The sequence below is a fragment of the Tamandua tetradactyla genome, chromosome 24 (genome assembly GCF_023851605.1).
Source record: "Tamandua tetradactyla isolate mTamTet1 chromosome 24, mTamTet1.pri, whole genome shotgun sequence".
In the NCBI taxonomy this organism is placed as follows: domain Eukaryota; kingdom Metazoa; phylum Chordata; class Mammalia; order Pilosa; family Myrmecophagidae; genus Tamandua; species Tamandua tetradactyla.
Genome location: NC_135350.1, coordinates 53,489,624 through 53,503,175, shown reverse-complemented (window position 1 = coordinate 53,503,175; position 13,552 = coordinate 53,489,624). Strand labels below are relative to the sequence as shown.

At 38.9% G+C, this 13,552-nt stretch overlaps 3 pseudogenes; all 3 read right to left on the bottom strand.

Moving 5' to 3' along the window:
• Window positions 1-1,984: 1,984 nt before the first annotated feature.
• LOC143668220 (SKA complex subunit 1-like) lies at window positions 1,985-11,514 on the bottom strand (annotated as a pseudogene).
• On the bottom strand, window positions 4,624-5,523 carry LOC143667973 (L-lactate dehydrogenase B chain-like; annotated as a pseudogene).
• On the bottom strand, window positions 6,140-9,930 carry LOC143668539 (exportin-T pseudogene; annotated as a pseudogene).
• Window positions 11,515-13,552: the final 2,038 nt, after the last annotated feature.

Genomic DNA, 13,552 nt, shown 5'->3' with positions numbered 1-13,552 from the left:
CATGTATATTCATGTGCTTCATGTTGCCACTCAATTCCCTGAGTCCCTGCTCATATTTTTCCATTCTTTTCCCTATATTTTCTTTTGCTTGCCATATTTCAGATGTTCCATCCTCCAGTTCACTAATCCTATCTTCTGCCTCTCGAAATCTACCATTGTAGGTTCCCATTGTTTTTTTCATCTCTTCTACTGTGCCTTTCATTCCATAAGTTCTGTGATTTGTTTTTTCAGACTTTTGATTTCTTCTTTTTTTTTTCATTCCCTGCCTCCTTTATATCCTCCCTCAATTCATTGATTTGATTTTTGATGAAATTTTCCATGTCTGCTTGAACATTCTGAATTAATTGTTTCAACTCCTCATCTCATTTGAATTGTAGGTTTGTTTCTTTGAATGGGCCATATCTTCAATTTTCTTAGTGTGATCCGCTATTTTTTGCTTGCATCTAGCATTAATTACCTTAATTAGTTTATTCTGGAGATTGTTTTAACTTCTTTTACCTAGGATTCTTGCTGGATGACTTTATTGTCTATCTGTTCTTTGATATTCAGTTCAACTTATTCTGGACCACTAGCTTAGGTTTTGTTTAACAAAGCAGAATTTTTCAGTTCTTGTTTTCTTGTTTCTTGCCCTGCCTATGTGGTGCCTTATCCCTCCCACCCTTAGGAAGGTCTACTTAGGTATTACAGACCCCAGCCAGATTTTCCCAGACCAAACCTGCCAGGAGGAATGAGTCACCTGCATCAGTTTTCCCTGAGGGTGAGACCCAGCCAGTTGAAAGACTTTCCTGGGAAGTCTCTAGACTCTGTGTTTTTTCTGTCCTGCCCAGTATGTGGCACTTTTCTGCCTGTGTGACCCACAAGCATAAGGTGATGCGTTTCTCTTAACTTCAGCAGACTCTCCCTGCTGGGGGCATGGTGGAGACAAAGGATAGGTTGTAGGCTGGCTTTAATTGCTTCAATTTTCCAGACCCTGGGTTTGAATTCCTTGAGGGAGGGAATCCACCTGACCTGGACCCCACCGTTCTCCTGGGGAAGGCATAGGCTCCAGACAAGCTCTCAAACAAGCTTGTTTCTGCCTATGCCTGGGGCAGTTGCAGCCTGAGTAGCCCTGCCACTGTATTCAAAAGTTGTCAAGCTGTAGAAACACAGTCACAAAAAAAAGAGAAAAAAATCCTTTTTGGAGCTGGACCCCCATTGCTCAGGTTTCCCAATTAAGAGCATAAGTTGGTATGTTGCTTTGTGTATCTTCAGATTTCATGTGCCCCCTCCTTTCCTTCAGGGTGCAGACCGTTTCTATCCAATTTCATGTAATTGGATAGTATTACATGCTATCCAATCCAAAAAAAGCTCTGCTTCTTTTTTTCTTTTTCTGTCAGCCATGCCCCCTTGGCGCCAGGGCAAAAATCAGCAACTTCCACTTTGACTTGAGGTTCAGCTGAGCTGGGGGCCTATTTTTAGTAGTCAGAATTTGTGAATTAATTCCATAATTGGAGCTTAGTTGCACTCAGCCCCTGCTGCTAGTAAAGTCCCTTTCCTTTCTCCTCTGGGAAGCAGACTGTGGGGGAGGTGTGCCAGCCGCTGGGGCTTTGGGAACTCATGGTTCGGGGGGAGGGGGCTCACAGCCAGTCCAGTTGATCCAGACTGTAGTACACTGTGTGTCCAGTCACTGACATGGCCCAGCTGTTATTCTGTACTGTTCTTGGTTATTTAGTAGTTGTTCTGGAGGATGAATTATATCCCACACCTCACTAAGCCACCATCTTGGCACAGGTGGCCATTTCTTTGTTCTTTTTACCATTTATATCTTTGTACATTATATGGCCAAAAACATAGATTTATCATTATTTTTTAGGCATTTGCATTTTAACACTTGTAGGAAGTAAGAGATGGAGTTATGTAACAAAAAATGCACTACAATAATACTGGCATTTATAATTACCCAAATGGTTACCTTTACCAATGCTCTTTACTTCTTTATGCCACTTTAAACCACTGAGTAGTGTCCTTTCATTTCAGTTAGGAGAACTCCCTTTAGAATGGCCTTTAGGGCAGGTCTAGCAATGATGATGAACCTACTGTTTATCTGAGAATGTATTAATCGCTCCCTCATTTTGGAAAGAGAGTCTCACCAGATATAAAATTCTTGGCTGGCAGTTGTTTTCTTTCAGCACTTTAAGTATTTCAACCCACTGCTTTCTTGCTGCCATAGTTTCTGATGAGAAATCATCCCTCAATCTAACTGGGACTCCCTTGTATGTAATACATTGCTTTTCTTTTGCAGCTTTCAGAACTCTGTGCTTCTCCTTTGTGTATGATAGTGTGCTCAATAAATCAAGGGGTGTATTTTCTTCATGTTTACTCTGTTTGATGTTCTCTGGGCTTCTTAGATGTGCATGTTCATGTCTTTTTGCCAATTTTGGGAAGTTCTCTGTCATTATTTTCCACTATTCCTTCTGCCTATTCTTTCTTTCTTCTTTCTGGGAATCCCACAATACATATTCTGGTGTGTATGATGGTGCCCCATAGCTGTTTTAGGCTATTTCTTATTTTACTTTGTTTTTTCTTTCTGCAAGTGTCTTTTCATTTCAAGTGTCTCATCTTCAAGTTCATCAATTATTCTTTCTTCAGCCAGTTCCAATTTGCTCCTGAAACCCTCCTGGGCTTTTTATTATTTCAGTTATTTCACTCTTCAACTCTAGTACTACTGTTTGGTTCATTTTTTAAGTTTCTATCTCTTTACTAAGACTCTTGTGTTTCTCATTCATTGTTTACCTGATATCCTTTGGTTCTCTCCCTGCATTTTCTTTCATCTCCTTGAGCATTTTTAAGATAATTTTTTTCTTTTTAAGTCTTTTATTGTTGTAATATATATATAACTAAAAATTTCACTTTGAGCCACTTTCAAGTGTTAGGCTTAACTGTATTAATTAAATTCATAATGGTGTGCTAACATCAACACCACCCACTACTGAAAAATTTTCATCACCCCAAACAGAAACTCTGTACTCCATTCCCAATCCAGGACTCCAAGCCTGCAGTAACCTGTAATGCTTTCTGGTTATGAATTCATTTACTGACCTAGTTATTTTCTACAAGTAAAACTATACAATATTTTTCCTTTCGTGTCTGGCTAATTTCACTCAGCATGATATCTTCAAGGTTCATCCATCTTGTAGTATGGATCAGAACGTCATTCATTTTTATGGATGAACAGTCTTTCATTGTATTTATATTGTTTATGCTTGTTTTTTTGTTTTGTTTTTCTCATGGGCAGGCACGAGAAATTGAATCTGGGTGTCCCTGGCATGGCAGGCAAGAATTCTGCCACTGACTCATCGTTGCCTGCCCTTTCACTGTATTTATATACCACATTTTGCTTATCCATTCATTTGTTGATGGACATCTGGGTTGCTTCTACCTTTTGAGTATTGTGAATAACGCTGCTATGAACATTGGTGGTATACAAATATCAGTTTGATTCTCTGTTTTCAATTCTTTGGGGTCTATACCTAGGGTGAGATTGCCAGGTTATATGATAATTCTATGTTCAACTTTCTGAGGACAACTAAACTGTTTTCCAAATCAGCTTTACCATTTTACATACTTACCAACAATGTTCAAGAATTCCATTTTCTCTGCCTCCTTAACAACTCTCGTTATTTTTTATTTTTAAAAAAAGAATAGCCATCCTGATGGATGTAAAGTGGTATCATTTTGTGGTATTGATATCCATTTCCCTGATAACTAATGATGCTGAACATCTTTTCGTATTCTTATTGGCCATTCGTTTATCTTTTTTGAGAAATATCTTTATTTAGTTCTTTGGTCCATTTTTTTCCAACAACAAACATTTATTTTCCAAGAACACGTATTATTTGTATAATATAAAAGCAACAATATATGGAATATGATATAAGGCTTTGAAGTTAAACAAAGTCCTGGAACCATGAGAGCTTAAAAACATGGTTTTCCACAATTGATTCCTCATGAGTGTCAACTTTAAAAACTGGTGTTTGGCAAAAGCAAAAGTCTCCCTTTGAGGGAGGTATCTTATCTAGTTTATTCCTATATTCTTCTCAGTGACCCAGGGCATAGGAACACCATTAAACTCATCAGAAGTTATATATGGACTTTCTTTAATATTTCTTTGTTCTTTTGGGGGGCTTCGTTGCGGGTGCACTCTCCTCAACTTTGACTGGGTCTTCAGGTGAAGATCTGATCCTTTAACATTACTCTGGATTACTGTTCCATGAGGCAAATGGGGAGGAACGTTTTATTTGAGATGTTGCACATCTTTATGATCTTCTTCAACAGATTTACAGAATTCCTTGAGTAAATTGTTGGCTTGTTCTTTTCTTCACTACATAAAATTTGTTTATTTTTATTAAAACATGTGTAACGCTGACACCTACATTTTTTTTCACACTACAATAGTTAATCTTATTTGTTCAAGGGCTCCTATTGCAAACATTAAACTGAGCATTTTTTTTTATTCTGTGGGCTCAAATTCACATATTTCAGAAAATAAAAGTAAACTGTGATCCACGTACATGGATGATAACTAATGGCTCAAGGTTAATCACATTGCAGTTTTTAAAATTTCTACAGCATAGAACTCAAATGTCACAGGTCCTTTAGGTCCTTCTGGATGTCCCAGAGGGGTTCTGTACTCTTCTTGAGTTGAACAACTTCATCATCCTTCGGCTTCTGGTTGATAACACTGGTTAATCCTTGAGCATTCAAGATACATGAAAGGCTTAAGAAGACTTCATTCTCAGTGCCATATATCTCCTTCATCGTTGTTGATACTGGATGAATCTTGGATAGATTTTTGACCATGGATTCAATCAGATCAGCCACACTTAATCCAATAGCCCAGGTGATATATTCTTTTAGCTTGATGTCTTCATATACACTTTCAACAGCCATCTTATGCACATCCTGCCAATTTTCACTGTCATTATATGTTCTCGCATCTGGATTTAGCATCTAGAAAGAAATTCCTGCCACATTCACTCCACTTCACACAGCCATGCTTGAGTATCCATGTTGTCCCAAATTCCATCCATGGCAGCTGCTGGGATGAATGCCAAGTTTTTCATCCATGAAATAACAAAATCTAGTAGAATCCAGATTGCACTCACTTTCAATCACATGGTGCTTGGGTAATCCACTTAGTTTCCAGGTAACGTATGTTAGGATACCCACTGGGTTAAAAACCACAATTATGATGCATTTGGGGCTGTACTTAATGATCTAAGGAATAATGAATTTGAAGATATCAATATTCCTCTGAACCAGGTTGCAGTGACTCTCCCGCTCCTGCAGTTACCACCACAATCTTAGAACCAGAAGTCATAGAATAGTCTTTATCTGCCACAATTTCAGGTGTCTGAAGAAACAAGTTACTATGCTGCAGATACATCATTTCTCCTTTGAGTTTATCTTTCAAAACCTCCACAAGGGTAAGTTCATAAGCCAGAGACTTTCCAAGAATGCTGATGGCACATGCCATACTACTTGTCCAACATCCTCTGCAGTGATCTTGGCCGTTGTGCACAGGAGGAGGAGAGGGCTCTCAGGACAACTATGCAAGTTGGGTGGCCAAGAATGACACCTGCTTTTAAATCAATTAATCTATGAAACCACTCCCTTTTGTAGAATACACATAGGTATTGAAATAGTTTAAAGAAATGTAATGGCTAGCTACAAAAAAAAATTAGTTCTGATTGTTGTATTCCCCGTATACTTAATGTGTCTACACACATTAAAGAAAGTCAAATTTCTCAAACAGTTTACATTCAGCAATTTTAAGAAGTACAGTTTTCCACTGCTGTGGTCTTTATAAAGGACTTAAATTTTCAATTAAAAAAACTTGAGGTACAAGGATAAATTTGCTGTATCTTTTAACAGCATTTTTATATAGAACAATGAGTTGGCATGCAAGCAACTTCTTATGTTGTCACATACCTCTATTAAGGGAAAATCACACCCATTTTACAGGAAAATCCCAGGACAAATACTGCAGTAAACTCATCTATGTTAAAAAGGTCAGACTGAATGGCACACAACAATCACATTTTCATGAATTATTAACTGGAATTTCTGATCATAAAGTAGGTACAGGGAGATGCAGTCCTTAGTGCTTTGCTCTCTGGAAGAACACCTTAAAGTAATTTTTTTAAAACTTCAGCATCAGGCTGCTGAAGTTCTTGACAAAACTCCTGAATTATTTCTGGAGTTTCATGTAAGGAGGGCAGGTATTCTTGCTGAAGATACTGAACACATTCTGGGCCCCATTTGAGATAAATTGTTTTCAGTGTCACTGTACACTTAAATAAAGCCAATACTGTTTGTGCATCTGCCAGGTCAAAGGTTTGCTTTAAAGGTGCTAGGAAACATGCAGGAACAATGTGCTTATTATCAAAATCAGCAAATCCAACCTCCCCAGAATTCTACCAACTTTGAGAAGATGATAAAACATGTGATTTTTTTTTTTGTTTGTTTTTTGTGTGCAGTTGGATCTGGGTACTCAATCACTCCTTGAATGACAGTAACCAATATCCATTTTATATTCTCTGCATCTTGATTTGCTATGACTTTGCTTATTCTACTTCCTGTGACTGTTTGCAGGAAAGCAAAGTAACTCCTCTGCAACATTTTCTTATCTAAAGCAGCAGACTGGTCATTTTCTTCTGCTGAATGGAGCAGTACTTCAAAAATTGCATGAAGGAGGGGCATGAATATTGTAAAAATGGGGATAACTGTATCTTAAATTTGGCTGTAATCTGGCTGCTAAGAGGGATAAACCCTTGGAGGTCTTTTGCTTCACAATCATTGAGCATATGCTCAGAGGCAGATGAGATGGATAAAGAACTTCTTCCTCGAGGCATAAAATCATGAGATGAAGGAAGGTATGAACTCTACTCTGAGAATATCCTTCTGTAAGGGACAATTGAGGGCTGGCAAGAATGTCTATAAACAGTCCAGAAAAACTTCAGAACAGACACATTGTTTTACAGTTTACTTGTCACTGAAAGCATTGCTGGTTCGACTGGCAAATCCAACAGCATGGTTGAGGCAGTCTGCTAGAGATGCCTGCCTTTCTTCATCTTGTGCCAGCATTAGTTTTCCCAACAGAATATTTCTTTTTTTCATGGGCAGGCACTGGGAATCGAACCTGGGTCTCCAGTATGGCAGGCGAGAACTCTGCCTGCTGAGCCACTGTGGCCTGCCCTCCAATGGAATTTTAAACTTCTCCATTGGTGGAGTCAATAGACTCCTCATTAATGCTTGCTTCCTTTTTTGCTGGCTGTTCAATATTAACAATTAGCACTTCAGCTGACTCATAAATAAATAACTGATCATCACTACTCAACAAGGACCAGTAACCATTCTCAGGTGGTGAAAACTCTGTAAGTCTTGTATTCTATTCAGAATATCCTTAACAAAAGGATTCATTTAATTATTGAGAGATTTGACAAATATAGAAAACAAGTAAGCACTTCTGCTCTGTGTTTTTGCACTAGAATGTCACAGACCTCTGCTATCTAAGAAAGCCATTAGTACACATGGTATGTGTTGAGATTTAACTGTGAAAACTTTTCATATCTGTGCCGATTTGAATCTATTATGTACCCCAGAAAAGCCATATTTTAATCTTGATTCAATCTTGTGGGGCCGCCATTTCTTTTCATCCTAATTTAATAATTTAGGTTGGAATATTTTGTTTAGACTATCTCCACGAAGATGTGGCATGCCCAATTGTTGATATTAACTTTTGATTAGATGAAGCCACCCATTCCAGGTGGGTCTTGATTAGATTACTAACATCTTAAAAAGGGGAAACATTTTGTAGAACGCCAGAAAGGACAGAGTCTAGAGAAATGACAGAAGCCTCAGAGCTGATAGAAACTTCAGAGCAGAGCTGGCACAGATGTGGACACATGGAGAACAGAGACACAGATGTTTGGAGATTCTGAGAAAGCAGAGAACACTGCAGAACCACGAAGCAGAGAGACCACCAGCCAGCGACCTTTTGAGAATGAAGAGAGAGCCACAGACCCACGACAGAAGGATGAGAGAACCACAGAGCCTACCAGGCAGCCACCATTGGAGATGAAGAAGGAAAATGCCTGCTGGGGAGCTTCAAGAAACAAGAATCCTGGAGGAAGCTAGCAGATGCCACCATGTTCACAATATGTCTTTCCAGTTGAGAGAGAAATCCTAAAAGTCATCGGTCTTCTTGAACCAAGTAACATCAAGGTATCTAAGGTATAATCTGGATACCTTAGATTGGACAGTTCTATAGAATTGTTTTAATTTGGACAATTTCACAGTCTTAGAACTGAAAACTAACAACTCACTAAATTCCCCTTTTTAAAAGCCATTCTGTTTCTAGTATATTGCATTCTGGCAGCTAGCAAACTAGAACAATATCTAACAACAGTTTTAAAGAACTCCAGTTACTGATGTATGCTAATGGGAACAAACTCCTGACGTTACCAAAGTTCATATCATTTCCTGCAAAGCACTAGCTTTTGAAACATCACCTGAGAAGTGAACACCATGAGATACTGAAAGAGCTTCTGCCAATATGCATAGCAATCTTATTGCTACTTCAACTTCCATAAGCCATATAGTCTGCCAATTCTGCAGTGTTGAACTGAACTCTGTGAACAGAAGCCAGCAATGACTCTGGTGAGACTTGAGCAAGCTTGTCCAATGACTTGCTTCATCTTCACCCTCATTTTCAAAGTTATATTCTTCATCACGTCATTTTTTTCATAATGACCAACATGATTACCTCTACATTAGCTTTTTGCTGATCCAAGAGCATTGTAAGCTGTTTAAAATGTGAAGATAGTCATAACAAAACCCAATAATGTTAGAGGAGATGTCATCGTCCTCATGAATTAGTAGCTGCTGCAGCAGTGCTACTTTGGTTTCAATAGCTTGTAGTGCCTCGAGCATTCTTGATATCACCATTATTAATTTAGTCCAGCTAACTATCAATGGCTATCCCATTCCATTCACCAGCTTAGAAAATCTGGCCAGGAAGTCAACATCTTTTTTCTGGTGAAGGCTGAAAAACCCAGCAGACTGCAATACTTGACACAAAGATTCTACAGTTTTATTTTATCAACAGGATGCATGCCTTTATTTACAATTTTAAATAAACTGTCACATGCTTCTTCCTGTCCAACTAACTTATATTGACATATGACCCTGCAGCATATTTATAAACCTATCATTGGCTATAAGGGATAAGTCTATCCAAGAGCATAACCTACAACTACTTCAAGGCGCTGACATGTAACTTCTGAGTTAGCATATTGATAATCTTGTAGGGTGTGGTACCATGATTCCACCAGATTTGGAATGCACTGCTCCCTCGTGGTATCTTTTATTAGTGTATTCCTATGAGCCTCCTCTGATGTATGCACCACATCACGATCCACCAACTCTGAGTCAACACCATGAAGATTCGGAGGTAGATCCACACCCTTGGGTTTAGGTCCACTATTGAGAGAATGTCAAAAAATAAAAATAAAATAAAATAGCTTGGGTCATTTAGTGAGATATTCTGTCACAAAGAGCAAGGTGAAGACTTGGACAGCTTTATTTCACATAAAAGTCTTCTCTGGTTGGGGATTCAGCATCTGAGCTTGAAGCCAAGAAATGAGCATCTCCCTAATTAGCTGTTGTTGACCAGTAGTTAGTTCTGAGTATTTGTATTTAACTTGTTCTAGGATATCAAAGCAGAAAAACTTCATGTGATCATCACTCCATGTCCTCTGGGGTCGAGCTTCTGCACACACCTGCCTGGCATCTGGGGAAATCTTCAACTGCTCTAAATAAGCCAGGGACTTTTGTCTGAAGTCTGAACCAGCATTTGGGTTTAGCCCTAAAAAGAGCCTGTTCATCCATCCCTGCTGCTATACTTGGAGTTTTCTGATTACAATAAACGTGCCTGTAGTAGAGAAACTAAGCCTACCCATAGATATGCCTAAGAGTTACTTTCAGAGGACCTCTTTTGTTGCTCAGATGTGACCACTCTCTCTCTAAGCCCAACTCTGCAAGTGAAATCATTACCCTCCTCCCTACATGGGACATGACATCCAAGGGTAAAAGTCTCTCTGGCAAAGTGGGATATGACTCCCAGGGGTGAGCCTGGCCCTGGTACCATGGGATTGACAATACCTTCCTGACCAAAAGGGGGAAATGAATTGTAAAAAAAATAAGTTATCAGTGGCTGAGAAAGTTCAAATAGTCTCAACGGAGCATTCTGGGGCTACTCTTATGCAATCTTCAGCTAGATATTGCTATTTATCATGGTTTGTGAAATCCCAGGCAAAACCATTCCTGTCAACCCTAAAGAACACTTATGGCTCTATATGAGATTCTACAAAAGATTCATGCACTATAATGACTTTCTAGAAGCCTACAATCTCCAGATGGGTTCCTAGGCCAGGTATGTCCTAAAATGCTGAAGGATGAGCGTCTACAGAACATTAACTAGTTCTATCTCCCTATCCCATATAATCAACAGCCTTTGCAACATGAGAAAATTAGAATGGGCATAGTCCAAATACTCCTAAAGATTAGGAGAAGGCTCAAAGGAAAAGGAAGAGTTATAACTGAGAAGATAAGATCTGGCAAATGAATATGACTGCTAAATCATTATATTGATTATTTCTTTTAATCTCCAGTGTCTTGAGCAGCCAGAAGGAAAAACCTAAAATTGTAGAACTGTAACCCACACCAAACTCTGAAATCTGTCCTATTACTACTTGTTATAATGTACTTTGAATTTAATGCTTTTTTGTATATATGTTTTATTTCACAATTAAAAAAAAAGTTTTAAAAAATAAAAAATAAAATAAATAAAAAATAATAATAATAAACGTGCCTTTGATCCCACAGAAGAATCCACAAACATCTTCCCTATCACTCCGTCCCGCCTCCCAGCCTGCACTCCCGAGGGCTGTTCCCAGAGACGTCTCACGCAGGGAGTGGGCAGGGTGGCCCTCGTCCTTGTCGCCATAGTCCTCCACCACGACGCTGTTCTAACTCCAGGAAAGCGCCCGTCTCGCCGCTCTGCGTCTCTTAGCGCCTTGTCTGGCGTGGTACAGGGCAGCAGGCGAGCCAGCAGCCGGGTAGGGGTGGCGCCGCAGGAAAGGGAAGAGCGCGAGTACCGACTAACGCCGCCGCCTGGGCTGAGTCAGCGCATCCCCGCGGTGGCGCCGCGCTGTCCAACGCCTGCAGCTTCGTGGAGAGCGCAGACCCAGGCCAGGGACCCACAACTCTGTAGGTTTGTTCTTGATACTGAATTTCCAATTCCAGTTTATTTAGAAGTTCATTGACAACGATAAGGATATCTCCTATTTTATTTAGTGTGGTCTCCAAGGTAGGTTCTTGGCCACAGTTTCTTAATGACCGAATTTAAAAAAAAATATCTCCAATCTTTTCATTAATGTGAGAGCATAATTGTTCCCGATCTGAAGAGGTCATCCTTTAGGCTGTAGCTAAACAAGCAGCAGGAATCTCAGCCCTGCTTCTCCACCCTCCGCAAAGCATACCTTCCAGCTGCTTCTGACTCCTCTGCCCATTTTTAAATTAGGTTGTTTGTTTTTTGTTGTTGTTGAGTTGTAGCATTTCTTTATATATTCTGAATATTAAACCTTGATCACATATATCCAACTATTTTCTCCCACTCTGTAGGTTGTCTTTTCACTTTCTTCATAATATTCTTTGATGTACAACAGTTTTTAATTTTGATGAAGTGCATTTTGTTTATTTTTCTTTTGAGGCTCATGCTTGGGTGTCATATTTAAGGAATCACTGCCAAATAAATTCAAGGCTATGAAGTTTTCTCCCTATGTTTTCTCCTAAGAGTTTTATGGTTTTACACATGTTTAGATGCTGGATCTATTTTTGGTTAATTTCTGTATATGATGTGAGGTAGGATCCAATTTCATTTTCTTTACATGTGGGTATCCAGTTTTCCTGGCATCATTCGTTGAAGAAAGTATTCTTTCCTCTTTTAATGTATTTGGTACCCTTGACAAAAATCAGTTGGCTGTAGATGAGTGGGTTCATTTCTGGACTCTCAATTCTACTTCATTGGTCTGTATGTCTCTAAGGCAGTACCACACTCTTTCCAGTACTGTGATTTTGTATTAAATTGTGGTACTGGGGAAAGAAAGTCCTCCAACTTTGTTATTCATTTTCAAGGAAGAATTCAGGAATTCAGGAAATTTAAATTCTGGATATAAAAACTTTCTTCCTTTGGTTTTATAGAGTAGGTGAAGTTCTAAAATATAGGCAATGTCTTCCTTAACCCTGTATTCTGAACTACCTTAATCCAACCCTATCAGCTTCATTCTTATATCTAAATACCAGGTAATACATATATAAAACAGCCCCTCAAAATCCAGAAATAACAATTGCCACTCTCCATAAACATGACTGCTATGAGAGCTTACAATCTAGGCTGCAGTTTTCTTATAAGTATTTTCTAAATGAAATCATACAATATTTGTTTTTTGTTTCTAGCTTATTTTGCCTCACCAAATGTCCCGCAGGTTCATTCACATCATTGTATGCCTCACAGCTTAGTTCCTTTTTGTAGGAGCACCGTGTTCGATCATATATTTACACCGTTGTTTGCCAATCTATTTCTCACTTAGTGCATCTTTCAGCTGCCCCCATCTATTGGGCCTCATACATAATGTCCAAAGTCCACAGTCCATCAACACTCTCAATTTTATATAATTTCATTGTTCCCAAGAGAAAGATTGCCAATAAACACACTTTTGCCAAATAGAAAATCCAAACTTCCCCCTAACTCTTGTCCCACCCCCTATTATGTACCCCTGGCATTGCTGCATTACTTTTGATGTTTTCTTGTTAAACATAGGCCATAGCATGCATTTTCCCCCCATACACCAAAATTATACACTCTTTGTACAAGATTCATACCTTTGCAGTAGTTCATGCAAGAATTCCTTTATATTTGTAGTATTAATTGGTAGGACACATGAGTCTATACAATTCCTTTCAATCATGTTCACCTTCAATATACTAATATTACTTATGGACCCATTAGCGAACTGCCTTCACTTCTATCTATTCCCTTACAATTAAGTTCAACCTCATTAGCAAACTGTTCACCCATCTCAAGCTTCTGTGTATCTCTAGGTCCCCTATATTCTGGATTATAAACCTCTGATTTTACCTTTACCATGGTCTTAAAAGTGGAACTATATTGTATCTATCCTTTTGTGTCTGGCTTATTTCACTCAGCATTATGTCCTCAAGGCTCATCCATCTTGTCATCTGGTTCAGGATGTTATTTCGTCTTACTGCCACATATTATTCCACTGTAAGTATATACTACATTTTGTTAATCCACTTGTCTGTTGATGGGCACTTGGAGTGTTTGCATCTTTTGGCAATTGTTAATAGTGTTCCTATGAACATCAGCGTGCAAATCTCTGCTAGTGTCATTGGTTTCAGTATTTCTGGGTATAAACCAAGTAGTGGTATT